The sequence below is a fragment of the Hordeum vulgare genome, chromosome 4H (genome assembly GCF_904849725.1).
Source record: "Hordeum vulgare subsp. vulgare chromosome 4H, MorexV3_pseudomolecules_assembly, whole genome shotgun sequence".
Taxonomy (NCBI): Eukaryota; Viridiplantae; Streptophyta; class Magnoliopsida; order Poales; family Poaceae; genus Hordeum; species Hordeum vulgare.
Genome location: NC_058521.1, coordinates 113,635,306 through 113,651,471, shown reverse-complemented (window position 1 = coordinate 113,651,471; position 16,166 = coordinate 113,635,306).

Here is a 16,166-nt window from a genome sequence, read left to right as displayed (position 1 = left end):
ACCAGTGTGATCTTCATCGTCACTGCAATATTGCATCATAGTATCATCGTCGTCATCATCATCCTCGCTTTCATCCAATAATTCATTATGTTGTTTGACAAGTTTTGCTGCTACAACAGGATCAATCACAGAGTGTTCTTGGTCTTTGCGCAGCAGATTGGGCACAGTAGATTCATTAGCTCTCACCGGAACTTCCTCCGAATTATCATCCTGGTAAGTTAGTCCAGTACCATTGCGACCTTGCTCCATGGAAGTTTCAGTCACACTCCACAAATGCCTGTGCTGAAATATCTGCACAACTCTCCAATTTCCACCGTACTTTGTGTCTTGTAAATAGAACACCTTTGTTGACTGTGTTGCCAAAATAAAAGGATCATTTTTATACCAGCATTTTCCAATATTGATGCTTTTGAAATGTCCATCATCTTTAAGTCCTGTTTTCTTGGCATCCAGATCAAACCAATCACAACGAAATAAGACAACCGAACGATTGACACCCATGGTAGAGTTATACTGTAACTTGATGATTTCTTTCAGTTGACCATAAAAGTCAATGATCTCCTCTTCTCCATCATCCTTGACTTCACTATCATTAGTTCCCTCAACCATGACTCCACTGTTTTGCGCCTTATTATTCTTCTCACGGTCCGTTGTGTGGTACCGAAAACCCTCAACAACACATGCTGAATATGATATGACTCCAGAAGCTGGTCCACATGCCAAAGCATAGAGATCGTCACTTACCTCTTCTCTCTTCTCCACACGCAAAGAAGTCACATGATTCTGTAACCATCTGGCAAATCCTTTCTCAAGCCTTTCATCAACATTCTGACTATCTTCCTGTCGCAATTCTTCCTTGCATAGTCTGCAATGCAAAAGAGAGCGAGTTTAAAAATCCTACCTAAACAAATGGATCAATCCAAAATAAATTTTACATGTTTAGAAGAGATCACATACTGGAGATATGGCTGAACCTCGGTACAATTATTGAGAACATACCAAGCCATCTTGTCATAATCAACCCCAGCATATTTCTTTCTTGGGCCTCCAAGTAAATTCACACCATGGTTGAAAACCGAAATTTCACAAGCCTGCAGATCAGCGCACTCTCTATTTCTGCCCTCCCTATTAAATCTTGTTTCCACATCATCCAAGTACCTGGAGCAAAATGTTAGGCACTCATCAACAACATATGCTTCTGCAATTGATCCTTCAGGTCTGGCCATGTTCCTCACATAACGCTTACAAGTAAGTAGCCTTCTCTCAATTGGGTACATCCATCCGTACTGCACCGGGCCTCTAAGAATTGCCTCATCTGGTAAATGAACGGCTAGATGCACCATGACATCAAAGAAAGCTGGAGGAAAAATCTTCTCTAGTTTGCAAAGAATAACTGGGATTTCTTCCTTAAGTCTCTGTAGAACATCTAGCTTCAAAGTTTTGCAACACAGTTCTCTAAAATTTTTGCCCAAATCAGCGACAGCTTCATATATCTCCTTATCCATGATTCCACGGATACCCACTGGTATAAGTCTTTGGAGGAGGATATGGCAATCATGGGTTTTCAGTGATTGAAGCTTGCATCCGTCAGGACTAACACATTTTGCTAAGTTAGCAGCATACCCATCTGGAAATCTCACTTGTCTTATAAATGCACAGAATGCAAGCTTTTGTTCTTTTGTCATTGTGTACCATGCTTCTGGCAAACCAATTGGATTTCCATCCTCATCACGGTCAAGGTGTAAATCTGGTCTTATGCCCATGTCTTCCAAATCAAGCCTGGCATTAGCCGTATCCTTTGTCTTACCATCAATGTTCAGAAATGTACCAAGCAGGTTGTCACATATGTTTTTCTCGATGTGCATTACGTCAAGATTATGCCTCAGTTTCAAATCTATCCAGTATGGCAGGTCCCACAAACAAACCCTCTGTTTCCAACATTGACCATCATCTTTGCGCTTTCTTTTCTTGTTTTGAGGATGCTTTCCCGGTCTTATATCTTTGACATTCTCCAATTGCAGCAGCAGCTCTTCTGTACTGAATTCCACTGGCTTGTCACGGTTTTCACTCTTACCGTTAAAAGCTTTGCTTCTTCGCCAATGATGCGCTCGAGGAAGAAAACGACGATGTCCAATATAACATATCTTGTTCCTTATCCTCTGTGAGCAGGGATCTTTGTCACAGTGCAAACACGCATAGTAGCCTTTCGTTACTCTTCCTGACAAAGTGCTCAATCCTGGATAATCATGGATGCACCATAGGACTGCTGCACGTAGATTAATTTTTTTTCACTCAAGGCATCATAGGTACTTACACCCTTCCAAAGCTCAATCAACTCTTCGACAAGAGGCTCCAAGAACAAATCAAAATCCTTCCCGGGAGAATTTGGACCGGGTATAAGTAAAGTCATCATGAGGTTGCACTGATCCATACACGCCCATGGTGGTAGGTTATAAGGCATCACGAATACAGGCCACATGCTGTAGGAAGCACTCATTTTTCCAAACGGATTAAACCCATCTGTAGCAACGCCAATTCTGTGGTTCCGTGCATCTTCGGCAAAATCTCTATGTTTTTTATCAAAGTCTTTCCATGCTTCACCGTCAACAGGATGACTTATTTCATTGTCCACGGGTTTCTTTTTCAGCTTGTGCCATTGTACCTCTTCTGATGACTTCTTCGAACAATACATCCGCTGCAACCTCGGAATCAATGGGAAATGTCTCAATACTTTCATTGGAATCTGTTTTTTCCCATTTGAGTCTTTCCATCTCGATGCACCACATATCGGACATTCGTCATGGTTGGCATATTGCTTTCTGAAAAGAACACAATTATTTAGGCACACATGGATTGGAACATAGCCTAGCCCCAATGCACGGATAAATTTCAGTGCTTCATCATAAGATTTAGGAATAGAGCACTTTGGGAATGCCTTGGCCAACAACCGAAGTATTGCATTAAATGCAACATTGGAAATCCGATAAAAAGACTTGATGTGCAGTAACTTCACGACAAATGAAAATCTTGAAGTTTCAGACCCTTCATAAAGTGAGCACTTAGCCTCTTCTATCACTTTTGCAAACTTTGACTCTTGTCTACCCCGGTCCTCCGATTCATATAGATCCTCTATCATGTCATGAATTCTATCATCTTCATAAACATCCTCCTCCTCCAAAGAAACATCCTTTTCAGCAACATCTACAACGATATCGGTAGCTCCATCCACATGTTGTGCATCTGCATCAGCTTCAACATTTACTGGTTCTCCATGATGAATCCACCTATCATATGTGCTAGACATCCCGTAAATAAGAATATGATCCTCCACTTTCCCTTGAGGTTCTTGTTTACGATTCAGACATTTGCGGCACGGGCAAAGAATTTTAGCATCCTCAGCATAGGTTTCACGGACGAAATTCATGAACTCTTTCACTCCATTAAGGTATTCTTCGGAAAATTTCCTAGCTTTTATCCAACTTCTGTCCATCTGCCAATGAACAAAAAAAGGCTAAAATTTAGCAATTGAATTGCACAGAGCCAAAGTAGCTAGCACAAACAAAACCTAATCTGAAAATACTCAAATCATATGCCCTAAAAATCATATGCACAGAGCCAAAGTAGCTAACACAGGAACACAAAGTAGCCAAAGTAGCTAACAAAGGAACACTTAGAGAACAATAGCTTCAGAGCATTAACCTGCAACACTTTGAAACGGCAAGGATGCTGCCGCCGTCCGCTCTGGAGATGACGCCGTCCGCCACTGGCTGCACTCGGTGCAGATGAAGTCGGCCGCGGCGTCGCCCGCTGCCTGCCCGGGGCAGTTGATGGTCGGCCCCGACGCCACCCACTGCCCGCCCGGCGCAGCCGCGCAGGTGGCAGTCAGTCGCGCCGCCGCGCCGCCGCCCGTCAGTCGCGCGGCCGCGCCGCCGCCCGCCAGATTCGCCGTAGGTGATGGTCAGCAGCACCGTGCCGCCGGTTGGGATAAACTGCACCGCGCGACCTAGTTTTTTTTTTGATAAAAAACAGACTTGGCCCTTCGATTTTGCCATTCAGTTTTGGCCAAAAGGAAGCCCACTCATCACATAAGGTTGGTTAAAAGGAACCGAACCAGAATGTAAACAGCTGGATGATGCTTGTCCAACTGGTAAGTGGCTGATAACGTGAGCATGTAGTCTTCGGTTCGAATCCCATTCGAGCCTAATTTTTATCAGTTTTATATTTTAGTCGTTATTAGTAAAAATTACCAGCTAGAAACGCCATGTATGTAAAATTACTGAATTAGTTTTATTTTTTAGTGGTTATTACTTAAAAATACTAGCTAGAAACGACATGTATATAAAATTGTTGAGTTGTCATCCAGTCACCCTCATCTAATTCTTGATGGCTCAATCATTTTCTTTTTTAGTGGTTATCACTTAAAATTACTAGCTAGAAACGCCATGTATACAAAATTGTTGAGTTGTCGTCCAGTCATCCTCATCTAGTTCTTGATGATTGACAACTAGGCACGCCACGTAGACAAAATTGCTGAGGTGTCATCCAGTCACCCTCATCTAGTTTCTATGACGATATATTTTGGTCAAGATGAAACTAAAATAAGCTAGCATGCACCATTCACATCTTTATGACCATTCTATGCGTTCAGGTAACGACCTTTTGGCCATGAATGGTCAAAAAATTATAGGGTTTGGACCCTTCCACACTCTCCATGACTAATTTGTGAATTTTGGTCATGGATCTATGACCAATTAAACCGCTGTCACTGATTTTTGTCATTAATGAGTGAATTTCTTGTAGTGATTCCACACCATCTGGTGATGATATGGAGAAAGGGCATGAAGTAGCTTGTCCACGAGAAATCTTTTGGTCAAGTTGAATCCATCTTTTGTCTTGTCATAGTCACAAGACTCAATGTGAGCGGTGAGAGTCATGAGCCGCTCTAGAAGCTGTTTGGGTTATTCACCCTTTTCCATACAAAAGTTTTGCAGTTGCCCCTTGGCAATTTCATACTGAGCAAGCCGGAGGGTGGAGGTTCCGGTCTTGGTCCTTACAATGTTGTCCCATAATTCGTTGGCACTTGTGATGTGTATGTAAAGTCTCTGTTGCTTATCATTCATTCCGTTTCTTATGTATTGGGGTGTCGTTGAGATGCTTGTCATAAGTTTCTCTTGGAGTGAGATTCTTTGGGTCGACAGGGTGGTATCCAAGCTCCAGAATGTCCAACATTTCATCATTGGCGTACCTAAGATGATCCTGCACACCAACTCTCCATAAGGAAAAATCGGAACTGTCATCAAGCAAAGGAGGTTTTCCTCCAGGATTATACTTAGGTTTCTCAACTTGAGGTCTAGCATAAAGCCATGGAACACTAGTTTGGTCATTGCTAGGTGGTTGTTGGCGATGTGAAGAAATAGGTACCTTTGGCCTCGAGGCTCCACCACTTGGAGGTGATGCCATCATTGTGGGTAATGTGGCCAATCACATTTGGACCAAGGCCCCAAGAGAAACATCATGCTCCTCCTTTGGCTTAGCAAGAGCCTGTTCCAGATCATCAAAAGTGAAGGACTTGACTTCCGTGGGAGCCGCGTCCTTATCCTTCGGATCCGCAACACGGGGAGTCCCATCGGGGTTCATCTCTCTCTAGGGTGTTTAAGCCACAAGAATAGATCACGAGGCTCTGATACCAATTGAAAGGGATCGAGATGGACCTAGAGGGGGGTGAATAGGTACAGTTAAATTTTTTTACGATTACTTAGCAATTCTAGGAAATAATGCGGAATACGAAAATGAACCTAACAATTCCAAGGGTGAAGGTTAGGTTTTGTTTACCAAGCACGACAACAAGTAGGATATGATAAAGCACAAGTAAGTAATCAAAGACTAGTAACAAGTAGGAAGTTAGGGTTAGGGATAACCGCAACTCCGAGAGACAAGGATGTACATTGATGTTCACTTCCTTGGAGGGAAGCTACGTCACAGTTTAGAGAGGTGGGTGTTACCACGAAGGCACACCAACGCCACGAAGGCTCACCCTATTCTCTCCTTGAGACAACACCACGAAGGCGTTTCTCAACCACTAGTGGTAAGCCTTTGAGGCGGCCTCCAAACCCTCACAAACTTTCCGGGGGAAATCACAACGGTTTGATTCCTCTCCGAAGAACTCCTACCGCCTAGGAGTATCCAACCTCCAAGAGTAACAAGATCACGGAGACTACTCAAAACTTTCTCAAATCACAAATAGCTTGGATTGAGAGGAGGAGAGGGAGACGATCTATCTTCTGATTGGAACAACAGTCAAGGGAACTCACAGATGCTCGTGGGATCTAAGATTTGGTGTAGGCAAATGGGAGTGAGAGAGAAAGGTGTTCTTGGAATACTTTCACTGTGTTGGACAACTCCCACTCGAGGTGGGAGAAAACTATATATAGTGGTGGTAGAAAAGTGGTCATTGGAGCGACTTATGATGTGCAGTTGCCGGACGTCTGGCAGTTCACAGTCGTCCGGACAACCACGAGGGGTCGGACGTCTGGCAATGGTCGGTCGTCTGAAGATGCAGAAAGTATCAGGTTATTTGGTGGAGAGGTGATCAACATACGGACGTCTGGAAGACGTCGGACGTCCGAAGATACACAAGGTATTAGGTTAGCACATTATCTAGTGAAAAGGTGAACATCATACGAACATCCGAAAGGCATCGACCGTCCGGGGCACGGTAGCCCGAAAATGGTCAGAAGTCCGACATTTTGAATCTGTTGAGTGGCAACGGAATTACTACCGTACCAGGACGTCCGGTCCTCGGACGACCGGAGGAGCCGGAAGGACGAGGGTTTGAATCTGTTGGCTAGCTCCGGATTTTCGAAGGACGTCGACCATGCAGCGTCCGGACGTCCGAGAACCACCGGACGACCGAACAAGAGCAGACCAACAACAAGAAGATAGAGAGAGAGAGAGGAATTGCCTAGATTTTTGAGCAAGTTTCTTGTGAGACCTAGTGATCCCCTCTTAATAGTGTGGGGTCCCTATACTCAAGAAAGACAAATAGAATGATCGACCACTTCGTCTTGTTTCTTTGTTCTTGAGCATCCTGGACAAATTAGTCATGATCCATACAAAAACTCTCATGGGAACAAAACCCGAGATACACTCAGTTAACATGATTAGTTTCCTATATGTATGTTATCAACAACATCAAAATATGATTAAGGGCATGATTGCACTTTCAACATCTGTGCATGTGCTCTGAGGCATCCGTAGGTACTCGTCCCTCAAATCAGTGGTCGGTCGTACACTTCTGGTAACCAAAGAAGTTAACCATTACCCAATCGTCCTTCTTCGAGACCAAGTAGTCATCATAAGACCGGACGCCATGGTACAAACAATCAAAGACACTCTTGCGCATTTGAAAACGCCAGCGAAAATGGTCAGTGAAGAGTGCATCTGGGGAAAGGTACTCAACCATTAGCGTCAAATGGACGGACACCCTGTTGCAATTGAGCACTCAATGACCCTTGATCGATCCCTTGAAATTAAGAACATGATCCTTTTCATGCTCCACGTCTTCAAGGGCCGCCTACATCATCGTCATCTTATCCGTGTAGTCCTCCTCGTAGGAAGAGCCAATCAGATGACTAATATAGTGCTTATATATGTACCCCAAATCACAATCCATCGCTAGAAAGAAGAAGGGAGAAGTTTTTTTAGCTCCGATAATTCATCATACATTTGCCGGGCATGGTGAGTATATCACCAGCGGATGGTACCTGGCGGGATGATCGGAGTAGATGGGTTGAACGAGGATGGAGGAGAAGTGGGGTGGATCTAGGCTGGAACACTGGAGGTGACTGAGGAGACGTAGAGTTTCGACAGGGTTGTGGCGTGACGGTCGGGGTGGTGGAGGGGCGGCAAAGGCAACAGAAAAAGAAGAAATGAGAAGGACGGAGGCGCCGGGGTCCGGGAAGGGTTTTGGGTGAGTCGAGGTGTCGGTGTCTTGTGTGTTTGTAGTCCAGACTCCCGCAAAGCCCACCATGTTTGTCTCGATTTTACCAGAAAAAATATGTCCAGACTGCTCGACGGACCGATACATGCATGTGTTTGATGGCTTCCCCGGTGCGGACAATGTTGTCTCGATAGATGTGAACGCTTCCCCTTGGTGATACCCTAAGAAGTACTACTTCCACATCCAGATACATCTATTTTCAAGAGACAAATAATTTGGTTAGGAAATACTTAATTAATAAATTTTGGAAAGAGGATTAATCCGGCCTCTACATCAATATGATGCATGCATTCTTGTAATTAAGCAAGTAGTTAACAAGGTGTGTAGTCCTGCAGCTTGTTGTTAATCTACAACATCTTTCTCTTCTTTCTCTTTTTTTGTCATCCAACTTATTCAAAATATAATAATTTAATATTTATAGTCTGATAAATGTTGAAAATGCCTTTTGGAGCTCGATTGATTTTTGAAAACCCCAAAATTCTTTAAAATTCATATTTTTACATTTTAAAAAAATCTGAGAAAAATATAGATATACATTAAGGCATAACATATTAAATTCTTAGGATGAAATACGTTGAATCGAGGTTTGTACAAAAAGGCAAACCTGTGACACTTTAACACATGATACTATTCATTTCAAAAGTGTATGATTTTTTTTTTCACAGATCGCATCTAAAGATATTTCATCCTAAACTTTTACACGCATATTCATTTCATCCTTGTATACCTGCATATATTTTTTTCCAGATGTTTTTAAAACAAAAAAGTTTAAATTATAATTTTTTAGAAAATAAAGAGCTCCCTGAAGGCCGAGCTTGAAAAGGCCCTAGTCGCTAAATGTATCTTATTAGACTTGGTGTTGAGTCAAAAACCACTGGTCAGTATCAAAATTAAAATCATGTGTACAGCCAGCCATGGGACCACACGTGTTTTTGCAAGCTTTCATGAGACCGAGCATTATCTCGCTGTTCTCGAAGTCACTGAATTTTTCTTCAAACGAACAGCGGTGGTACGTAGGTGCTGGATGTGGCGCCACGACGCTGTCGACGCTGCAGCCGTGCGTTACGTACGTATCCATCCAAATCCCTTGCATGTCGCTATTACTTTGCTCTCGCGTGTCTTCTTTTGCTCTCTTCTCGCAGTCAATACTTGCAGCATTTTGAGTTTTCTTTCTTCTGTAGATAGAGGGGCAATATCAAAACACGTAGGGATTTCTCAAAACGGCGGTGGGATTTTGCAACAGAGCAACAGTATATGCTTCCCCATTAGAGCGCAGCTTCGCGTATGATGCATCATCTGCGATTTTGATACGACATAACTTATGTCACATAAGTATAGAACAGCGTTGAGCGGTACAAATTCACCGTCCATTGCATCGTCGTAATAAAGTCGGAGACCATGCGTTGGACATAATGTTAGTACACCATATTTGTTGACAGTATATGTTGCACCAGCACATCTGTCTAATGCTTCATAGCAGTAGCAGTGATATATTACTTCCGTCCTAAATTACTTGTTTTATAAAAAAAATTCTGGATATAAATGTATCTAACATTAAAGTGTGTTTAAATGCATCAACAAGACAAATAATTTAGGGTGAAGAGTCTATTCTTTGTTCTTTGCTCATTGTGGTATGATCTTATCACTCTTCTCCGTGGAAGCTGTGGACAACTTTGGGTTTCTATGACATATCATCTTCTGTTTAAAATGTACTGTGCGGCTCTTAATTCAGAATATTAGTGTTTGGTATAGAATATATTGGGATTAAACCCGTTGTCCGAGCACGGCTCATGTACATGTCCGAGTAGAATAGGATTACTATACCGAGTAGGATTGATCCTTTAGGCTCGTATGTGTATATAAGTGCAACCCCTGTAATCGCTACAATATCAGATCAAGAGAGATCAAAGTTTGCTTTCCGGCCGTCGTGTACGTACGTGTGAATTTGGTGTTGCTTGCTGGAAGATCGATCAGAAGCAGACTAGCTAGTACAAGCTAGCTTTGCATTACGCACGTGTACACAACTACAGAGTGATTTGGTCTAGCGGTTCAAAACCCAACAATTGGTATCAGAGCCTCGATGATCTATGATCTACGATGACGGATAGCGACGCTGAGTCGGTCAAGTCCGGCAGCGGCGGTGCCAAGGCGAACAAGAACAGCGACAAGGTGAAGAAGGGCGTCAAGTCAGCAACCAGTGGTGGAGGAACGAGCGGCGCTAACGTCCAGGCGCATCGCAACATCCCCATCCAGTACCCGATGCTCACCGACGCCAACTACGACGTGTGGGCGGTGAAGATGAAGATTATTCTTCGATCCCTTCGAGTGTGGGAGGCCATCACGGACGACGACGACGACGAGGAGCGCGACGAAGGTGCCATGGCCGCCATAGCCCAGTTTGTGCCGGATTCTGCGCTGATGACATTGGCGGAGTTCGAGACGGCAAGAGAGGCGTGGAACGCACTCAAGGAGATGAGGATCGGAGAAGATCGCGTCACCAAGGCTCGGGCACAAGTGCTGAAGCGCCAATTTCACAAGTTGCAGATGGAGGAAACTGAATCGGTGAATGACTATGCCATGCGTCTTACTACTTTGGTGGGAGAGATCCGCGCGCTTGGTGCAAAGCTCGATGAGACCGAGATCGTGGAGAAGTTTTTCAGTTCAGTCACTGATAAATTCACGTACATCATCGGTACGCTCGAGCAGCTTTACGACATCGACGACATGACCATAACGGAGGCGATCGGACGATTGCGGACATGGGAAGAGAATGCTCGTGGCTGTCGGAAAGGCAAAGGAGGAGGTAGTGACCAACTCATGTACTCGCGCGCAGATTGGGAGGCCCCAAGTAGCAAAGGAAGGCGTGACGGTGACGAAGGCTCAAGCAACACGAAGGGCGATGGACAAACCGGAAAAGGCAAAGGAAAAGGCAAACCACAAGGTCGTGGTAAGGCGGACCAATCTAAAGAGCAGAAACCACGGAACTTGGACTTGTCCGAGGTCAAGTGCTATAACTGCAATAAGATGGGTCACTTTGCGAAGGATTGTCCAAAGCCTAACAAGCGGGAGATCAAGGCAAATTTGGCAAAGCAGGAAGACGAAGGTCCAGGTCTTCTGATGGCCGAAGTTTGTGATCTCGCTGAAACGGTGGTTGTGAAACCAAGCCGGAAGGTGCTACTTCATGAGGAAAAAGTGACACCAAAGTTATCCGGTGATCAGAACGTGTCGTGGTATCTCGACACGGGTGCCAGTAACCACATGACGGGGTGCAAGGAGAAATTCCTCGAGCTGGAATACGATGTTGAAGGCTCGGTCAAGTTCGGTGATGGTTCAGCTGTGGAGATTTGCGGGCAAGGATCTGTCCTCTTTGAGGGTCTCACAGGCGAACATCGCATACTCACCGGAGTGTACTACATCCCACGGCTGCGCAACAACATCATCTCTATTGGGAAGCTTGATGAGAATGGATGCAAGGTGAATATCGAGAGCGGAGTGATGACGATCTTCGACAATCTCCGAAACGTGCTAGCTCGTGTTAATCGCACACGGAATAGGCTATATATCCTCAACCTTGATCAATCTCAACCGGAGTGTTGGCTCGCCAAGAGTGATGATGATTCGTGGTTATGGCATGCTAGATTTGGACACGTTAACTTCTACGACTTGAAGAAGATGTCAAAGATGGAGATGGTATCCGGGATGCCAGTTATCGACCATATTGATCGAGTATGTGACGGGTGCTTGGTTGGAAAACAGCACCGCAGGCCATTCCCTGCTTAGTCTACCTTTCGTGCAAGTGATGCACTCGAGCTGCTCCATGGTGATCTATGTGGCCCTATCACCCCGGCAACTCACGCTGGAAAGAAGTATTTCTTCCTTGTGGTAGACGACTACTCGAGATATATGTGGGTCGTTCTCCTACGGTCTAAAGATGAGGCGTTTGAAGCATTCAAGAAGCTGAAGGCTGCAACAGAGATGGAACACAAGCTGAAGGTTCGCGCTCTACGTACAGATCGCGGCGGAGAGTTTACGTCGAATGAGTTCAACGACTACTGCGAGAAGATTGGCATAAAGAGGTTCCTCACGGCACCTTACACGCCGCAGCAGAATGGGGTCGTTGAAAGGCGCAATTGAACCGTCGTTGACATGGCAAGGAGTTTACTCAAGAGCAAGAACCTGCCAGGGACTTTTTGGGGAGAAGCTGTCTCGACGGCGGTCTATCTTCTCAACCGGGCTCCAACGAAGGCGGTGATCGGCAAGACTCCGTATGAAGCAATTTACGGACGTAAGCCGAATGTGTCTCATCTACGGACATTCGGGTGCGTGGCACATGTGAAGACGGCGGAGCCGCACCTCTCAAAGCTTGCCGATCGTAGCACCAAGATGGTGTTCATCGGATACGAGAGCAGTTCTGGCACCAAGGCGTACCGTTTCTACGATCCACAAACCAAGCGTCTACGGATTTCATGCGACGTCGTGTTTGAAGAAAACCAAGCGTGGAATTGGAGCGCCGCAGCCGACGATGCTCCAAACAGTAACATATTTGCAGTTGAATTTCCAACTGATGATGATGCAGGGGAGGATGTCCAGGTGATTGGCAAGACGCCCAACCAAGGTGACCACAATGGTAGTGATCATCATGGTGCCGACACCGACGACGACGCGCATAGGTCGCAAGGAGATAGCGACAACGCCGCGCACGACACAGGCGGAGATCTCGACGACAACATCGACAACGAGGCGCATATTGACGACGACAATCAAGATGATGGTCACGGTCACGACGACTACGCCGACGACACGGATGTCGATGACACACCAGGGTCTGAGCCGTCTTCCTCAAGTGCATCCACACCGACACAATTTGTGTCGCCTCCTTCGCAAGCCATAACGGACTCCTCAGGGCCTCGTCGCTACAAGACCCTCAAGAAAGTCTACAAGTACACAAAGCCAGTTACGCTCGAGTACTCCGGACTATGTCTGTTCGGAGTTGAGGAGCCGGCGAACTTCGTAGAGGCGAGCAAAAGTCCTAGCTGGACGCACGCCATGGACGAGGAGATGAAGGCAATTGAGAGCAATGGCACGTGGACTTTGGTAACCCGACCTCCAAACCAAAAGACGATAGGTTTGAAGTGGGTTTCCAAGTTAAAGAAGGACACGGAGGGTGCCATTGTGAAGTACAAGGCAAGACTCGTTGCAAAGGGCTACGTTCAACGTCAAGGAGTTGACTATGATGAGGTGTTTGCACCGGTTGCTCGAATCGAGACGGTGAGAGTGCTCCTAGCTTTGGCAGCACAAGAGGATTGGAAGGTTCATCATATGGATGTTAAATCCGCTTTCCTCAACGGCGATCTCACAGAAGAAGTGTACGTGGAACAACCCCTCGGCTACGAGAAGAAAGGCGAAGAAGGGAAAGTTTACAAGCTCAAGAAGGCACTTTACGGGTTGAAGCAAGCGCCAAGAGCTTGGAACTCAAAGTTAGACCGAAGTCTGGTCTCGCTCGGGTTCAAGAGATGCCCCCTCGAGCACGCAGTCTATACAAAGAACTCCAAAGGCTCAAACCTGCTAGTTGGAGTTTATGTCGACGATCTGATTATCACCGGAGATAGCGTACAAGAAATTGAACGTTTCAAGGCGCAAATGAAGAACAAGTTTAGCATGAGTGATCTGGGATTACTCAGCTATTACTTGGGCATCGAAGTGAAGCAAAGCTCCGGAGAGATTTCCCTATGTCAATCGGCTTACGCGGTCAAGTTATTGGACAAGTGTGGCATGTCGGATTGCTACGCGACACAAGTTCCAATGGACCAACGTCACAAGTTGAGCAAGCGTAGCTCAAATCCGCCGGTGGACACCACAATGTATCGAAGCGTTGTGGGCAGCCTAAGATATTTGGTGCATACCCGACCTGACTTGGCTTATTCAGTCGGGATCGTGAGTCGTTTCATGGAGAAACCGACAACCGAACACATGAGCGCGGTTAATCAAATTCTACGCTATGTGAAAGGCACAATTAATCTTGGCTGCACGTACAGAAAGGGAAAGGAAGGATTGATCCTTCGTGGATATTCAGATAGTGACATGGCAGGTGATGTTGATGACCGAAAGAGCACAACGGGCATGGTTTTCTACCTTGGCCCGAATCCGATTAGCTGGAATTCTTAGAAGCAAAAGGTGGTGGCACTGTCTTCATGCGAGGCAGAATACATAGTGGCAAGCACGGCGGCTTGTCAAGCAGTTTGGCTGAGAAGACTCCTAGCTATTCTTGCAAAGCGGGAGGTGCAGAAGGTGTCATTAAAGATTGACAACCAAGCTGCAATCTCGTTGTGCAAAAATCCGGTTCATCACGAAAGGAGCAAGCACATAGATACCCGGTTCCACCATATCCGGGAGTGCATTGAAGAAGGGTTGATCGAGGTTCAACATGTGAACACGAAGGACCAGCTTGCCAATATTTTCATCAAGTCCCTCGGTCGACAGAAGTTCATCGAGATGAGGAAGAAAGTTGGAGTGCAAGCACTGGAGACAAAGCAACAAAGACATCGTGTTTAAGGGGGTGAATATTGGGATTAAACCCGTTGTCCGAGCACGGCTCATGTACATGTCCGAGTAGAATAGGATTACTATACCGAGTAGGATTGATCCTTTAGGCTCGTATGCGTATATAAGTGCATCCCCTGTAATCGCTACAATATCAGATCAAGAGAGATCAAAGTTTGCTTTCCGGCCGTCGTGTACATACGTGTGAATTTGGTGTTGCTTGCTGGAAGATCGATCAGAAGCAGACTAGCTAGTACAAGCTAGCTTTGCATTACGTACGTGTACACAGCTACAGAGTGATTTGGTCTAGCGGTTCAAAACCCAACAGAATATGTGTGTATAGGCAGTATGGCCAATGCAGTAAGGCACCACGTGTTCTCGCTCTTTGCACATCACGACCAGACTAGGCCAGGTGAGAGAAAAATGATGGCAGTTTTCTTACAATTAACCTCTGAAATAAATGTGTTTTAAAGTGGAATAAATGGGGTTTGTTGGTTGGTGTTGCATCCTGCATGTGGCGCCACGACTCTGTTGACGCAGCACCACGTATCTTCTAGATCCCGTGTCTCGGTTGCCTGTTGAAACCGAACACAATATGTTTCTGTTATCAAGTGCCAAATTTTTCTTAGACCTCGCGTGAATACCCGGTAGTTAATACAGACCTTCCGACGTTGTTTTCAATCCATATAGAAATAATACTGTCTCTGATAATATGCATTTATAGATCTAATTCGGATGTATAAATTTACATTCAATCCAAGCGAGGCTTTAACTGTGTCTTCTGTCGGCCTGTCCTCTTGCAATGCAGTAATGTGTCATAGATACACGAACGTCGAAGTGAACCTGGTACGTGTCGAAACTCATGCTGGAATTTGGTCTATATATGGCCTGCCTAATAATTATTTTTTAAATTTCTAATAAATTCTAAAGGTCCACTTAACCTATTCGTGCAAGGTAATAGGTGGAATTAAAGTTTAGTATTGCTAGTTTGGTAGAAGTTAGACCCAATAACAAAGCTAGCCCATGAATATTTCCCGGCCAAGACTCAACACTCACAGTGTGAGCTGCCACCTGTCCAAAGAAATATACTGGTTGAATCTTTTATAAGGGAGAATATTTTCCACATGTATGAGCATGAGAACAAGAGACATATACACACGCTCCTGAGCCTCCCGCCTTGCCAGGCCATACCACGCTTGTCTTTCCTCTCGCCATCAAGTTCCTTGCGACAGTAGGCCTATGAAACCCTGCCGCTGTGGGTCGTGTATGGGAACGCTTATATCAAGAAGGGTGATAAGTTTTTTGGGAGTACTCTGTGTAACTACTGGCTTCTTCACCACGGACACTGCCAACTTCTTCCCCGATGTCAACAACCTCTTCGACAACATTGGACAGTGACGACGTCAACGTCAATCCCACTACCACAACTTCTTGTTCTAGTTTCTGTTTTAGATATGTTTCATTCATACTCACCACTTTAGATGCTACTTTCATACTCTTTGTGTGATTGCATGACTTATCTTATAATTGCTACGGAGTCATGTTTTATCTACTTTTTCTGTTAGTAAAATCACATGGTAAATCATTCATATATGCAACAATCCAAAAACCTTATTATAAGCAATTT